General features: G+C 42.8%; 1 long non-coding RNA gene across 2 annotated transcripts in view; it reads right to left on the bottom strand.

Moving 5' to 3' along the window:
* LOC134449455 (uncharacterized) overlaps positions 1-5000 on the bottom strand; it is a 39723-nt gene that overhangs the window by 17744 nt on the left and 16979 nt on the right. The window contains exon 3 of one of the 2 annotated variants that reach the window (XR_010034965.1): positions 992-1158. The exons of the other annotated variant lie outside the window; for it this stretch is intronic. This is a non-coding gene — a long non-coding RNA (uncharacterized LOC134449455). Of the gene's footprint in view, positions 1-991; positions 1159-5000 lie in introns of those variants that run through there. 2 annotated transcript variants of the gene reach the window in all.

The following is a 5000-nucleotide window of genomic DNA, read 5'->3' as shown; positions in this document are numbered from 1 at the left end:
CTCATATCTCGGAAAGGGCTGAGCCGAAAAATGTGGCATCACCGGGTACTGACAAGTCATGGGTAGCGTGAGCAATACACAGCATATTGAAATTGACTGAAGTGGTCCTTTAAGAGGCCCCACTTTTGGGGGCAAAGTGGTTGGTGCCCCATGGTGATCCAAAGAGGTGATCCAAAGCAGTCTTACACACGTAAGTGAAGTACTTAAAAGTTATTGGTTGGGACAAGCCAAGAAACATACAGTATAGAGTGACAATGACCTTTCAACTTCACATCACTGTCAACCAGTCTTGAAATACCTCCAAAAGCCTCCGCCATTTGCAACCTGAGTTACCTGACCTTTGTTTTGTTTCTACTTTTTAATGTGCTATTTACTAGGCAACACTATACTCTCTTTGTTCTCCTCTGAGGTTTTCACAGCTGTTATTTGTTTAATTATGATCAGGGTCTGACATTTAACAATAGCTGTTGTTACATAGGGGTGATACTGTGTCAGACCAATATCTTGATGTGTGCTGCTAATGAAATGCCTTTCTCAGTCCACACATATGATCCCATGTGATTTAACAATGATGTAGGTCACGCCAACACAAGTTGACTCTTCCGTCAGGCTGATTATCCATAAAATTATATTTTTAAAGAGATATCAACAGGAAAGATGTGGCGGCCCACTATCAGTGACAGGAAGACTAACTGTTGAGAGATCAAAAAAAAAGTTAGAGGGATTTTTTTAACAGGATTGTAACTTTTAAGTTAGACAACATGATGTTCTTTTGAAGCCTTCAACTTTATGATATATAACAAATGAAATACCTTAAATCTAGAACTAAATTTTTGATTTGCCTTGAACACCAAAAACATTGTGCTATAAAATATTCCTATTTATGATTTCTGTTTATATTTTTTTTCCTTTTTAAAATGAAATACATTGAATCATAAAACATATTTTGTCAATTATTTAATTACTTTCCATCTGAAGGGGGAAGAAGGAAGGGTGTACCGTATTGTTATCAGAGACGAGCCCTGCCTGTATCTTATGGGTCAAGTCGTATCTTGTGTACGCATGGCTAGATGTGACAGGTGATGCGTGGTGTGAATGCTGGCGTGTCACTGTCCCTCATGTGGCAGAGTGCAGCGATTCAGAGCACAGCTGGATAACCTGATAACACACACGCACACACACACACACACACACACACACACACACACACACACACACACACACACACACACACACACACACACACACACACACACACACACACACACACACACACACACACGCAAGCCAGTCAGGCAGCCTACCGGCCGCACACACATGCACAGAGAAACACACACACACACAGCTGGAAAATACAGTGGCACACAATCCCAGCATCTATTCACAACAGCAACAACAACCATCACAGCAACATCAGTAGGGAGGATCCAAACACGCACGCACACAAGAACACACGCACACACACAGCAGTATGAAGGATTCAAATACATTCACTCTCTCACTCTCTCTCTCTCACACACACACACACATATACACACACATGCACACATATACACACACACACACATGCACAACACACAAGCATGCGCACGCGCGCGCACACACACACACACACAAACACACACACACACACACACACACACACACACACACACACACACACACACACACACACACACACACACACACACACACACACACACACTCACACACACACACACACAGTTCTGATGACGATTGGGGTATGATGAGGTTAGAGTCCCCAAATCAACATGGAGAAACAACACGTGTGTGACAGCGAGCTCCAGCCAATACAAACGGCTCTTGGAGCCAGCAGCCTGGCCCAACCTCCACCAGTCTCCAGTCCGTTCATTTTACAGAGTTAATTCAACACTCATAGAGTGAAATGTAACACTATTCTAGTTGGTCCTACTCTGTCCTAGTCTTGTATCAACACTGGAGGTTTTTTTTTTTTGCTGTGCAGTGAGTCAGGCAATGCCCACCTGCCAGCCAGCCAGCAGACACTCAATGCCCACATGAGGGAAGCAGAGCAGAAACGGGCCAATCAGAGACAGGCTTGGCATGCTTCCTGTATTTGGGGAGAGCAAGGAGACTGGCTCATATGGGTGGTCGGGCCTGGGCACTGCCAGCCTCCAACACTGTAGCCTGCACCAAAATCACTCCCTTTCAGGCTCCATTATACATGATGCAGGGTTTTGTAACAAGCTCTTTACGAAACAAGGTAATATCAGCAGAATCCACCAAAGGTTTCTTTTTAACACAACATGTTTCCATATGTACTATGAACACCATTTTGTGATACTTTACAGTAGTGTTTGTTGTGTTAATTCAAGGGATTTAACATTTTCTAGTGCATATTTGGTCCCAGAGTACTCTCTAAGTGTTGAATTAACACTGCGTTATTACTGTGTGGTGGTGTGAAGCTGGCAGTCTGAGGTTGAACAGTCTTCAATCTGCATAGTTACATTACACAGAGAAAAAAAAACTGAAATTAAATGTACAATGCACTAATCACAATCTGACACAAATCCTGATTTATGCAATTGACACATGACCTGGAGCTTTGCGCTACTTAGATGTGTGTACGTGCAAGTGTGTGTGTGTGTGTGTGTGTGTGTGTGTGTGTGTGTGTGTGTGTGTGTGTGTGTGTGTGTGTGTGTGTGTGTGTGTGTGTGTGTGTGTGTGTGTGTGTGTGTGTGTGTGTGTGCGCGAGTGTGTGTGTCTGTGTGTGTGAGGCTAAGCAAGGAGTTAACAGGAGAGAGACATGCAAACAGACTAACAAAGAGTACGAGAGAAAAATGAAACTAAAGAACAAACATTTCAGGAAGGAACACTCCACATCATTTAAGAAAATTGCTCATATGCAGTGAAGCCCTGGTAAAATGTGAGAATGCAGAGGATTTTTTCTTGCATTCCCTAGTCAGTATAGCCATATTGAGTGTAACAATGGAAGTCTATGGAATCAAACCAAACATCATCAAAAGTACTTATAAACCTCCTTAAAGTGAATGTATAATTCACCAGAGTGCAAAACCGCTGTTTAATTCTGTCCAGTGGTCCCTTGTGGCTTGATGCTTCCAGTGATTATGCTAAGCTATGTTGATAAGGGCCCTACTGTGGCGCTAACGGTAAGGCACTCGTCCACTACGCGGCCGACCCTTCTTGTCTCACTCTTGCCACACGCTTCCTGTCATTGCTTCACTGTCCGATCGAAATAAAAAGGCACCCCCCCCACAAAAAAAGCTATGCTAACAATTCTGAGAAGTAGTGTGTTATACCCACATTCATGTTTAATACTGGGAAATACTACAAATACAGGTATGTCAAAATAAAAAAACGGTGAACTGTTCCTTTAATGCTTAAACCAAGAACACTTCTATCAACCTAACTCAAGTAATAAGTAATAAGCTATGCCCAAGATTTTGTCTACTGTGTCGTTGATAGCATCTCGGCCTGGTGAAGAAGTCTGCGGCCGTCGGTCGAGTGTCCAAGGGAAACGAAGGTCTAGCAAGCGGTTTAGCAAGTAACATTGCTAAAATCAGAAGAGCCTTGAGTGTCCACCGGCCAGGGCTTAAAGAAGGCCAGGGACATGCTTACTGCAGGATACGTGGATACGTGCACTTTTCATGCACAAACGCGTTGCCATGCGAATTTTGCGTGCGGTAGGACACCGCTCCGGTAGAATATCAATTTGCGTGCGGTACAACACAGATTTTGCGTTAATTTTGCATACGGTAAAACACCAGTCACAATGTGCGCAGACGCGTGCATACGGTGTTATATTGATAAAATCGCAAGGGGCAATCTTCCCAACTTCCATGTTGACTTCGCAGTAGAGTCAAACAATGAAGTATTAATGAGAGCCATTAATGAGAGCCCTGTTGGCTATCTGCACCCTAGATTATATCACCAATATCGTACGCAGTGTTGGGAGTAACTTGTTACAAAAGTAACTAATTACTGTAATGCATTACCTTTTTGAGTAACGCAGTAATGTAACTGATTACAGGGGAAAAAATTGGTAATATGTCCTCGTTACAATGCAAGTAACTTGCACATTACAATGCATTTTTTTTCACCTAAATTTTGTGTGGGTATTTTGTTTTCTTTATACAATGTTCGCGGATCACCGCGAGATCGGCTATTGCCTACGATAGCCTACGTCCGCGCAGAGATTTTAAAGTTTCACGCAGAACATTGCTTCCTCTTTCACGTTTCGTCTCTCGAAATGGCAGGCTGACAAAGGATGACCGATCGAGAAGATCCAGCTTGCTCGTTTTCAAGATGGGTATATGCCCACTACTTTGACTCCATTGAAAATAAGGACGCCAAGAACATTTAAGTTAAATGCACACTGTACTTGAAACCCAAAACGCTTTCCACGTCGGAAAACAGTAGCCTGCAAACAATTTGACGATTTGAAGAGGTGCCATAGCACCACCAAATTAGCCAGGAAAGGAGGGGATGCATCCCATTCGCACGAGACAGGGACACGGCAGGGTAGGCTATCCGACGGGGGGGATGAGTACGTTGCACCCCCCTCACTTTTGTTCAACTAAACATCACTAAAATTGAAATAAATCAATTTGAAATAAAATATTATAGGCCTCTTGGCTCATTAATGGTTATTATCTTTCATTGTAGCTTCAGCTGTACTTATCAAGCCTCAACTCCTTGGCATTGTTCAACAACGTGTATGACAAAATCTGGCGCATGTGGGGGGTTGGGGGGTCAGACATAAAAAAAAAAGAAATTGAAAAAAAAAAAAGGAAAAAAAAAAAAAATCCAACCGGACGATGACCAAACCTGACAAAAAAACGGAACCAAACTTTTATTTTTCTTAGGCCTTGTTGTATGTGGGTAAGACGCAATTCCTGAAAATGTTGTTTTTCAGTCTGCAGGCTTCCTAAACGACTTGTGGATGACAGGTGAAAGTCATGCCACCTCATAGATTTGCACTGTAGATTGCCAAATCCTTA

Source organism: Engraulis encrasicolus, chromosome 5 (assembly GCF_034702125.1).
Source record: "Engraulis encrasicolus isolate BLACKSEA-1 chromosome 5, IST_EnEncr_1.0, whole genome shotgun sequence".
In the NCBI taxonomy this organism is placed as follows: domain Eukaryota; kingdom Metazoa; phylum Chordata; class Actinopteri; order Clupeiformes; family Engraulidae; genus Engraulis; species Engraulis encrasicolus.
This window is presented reverse-complemented; position numbering and strand designations above follow the sequence as displayed.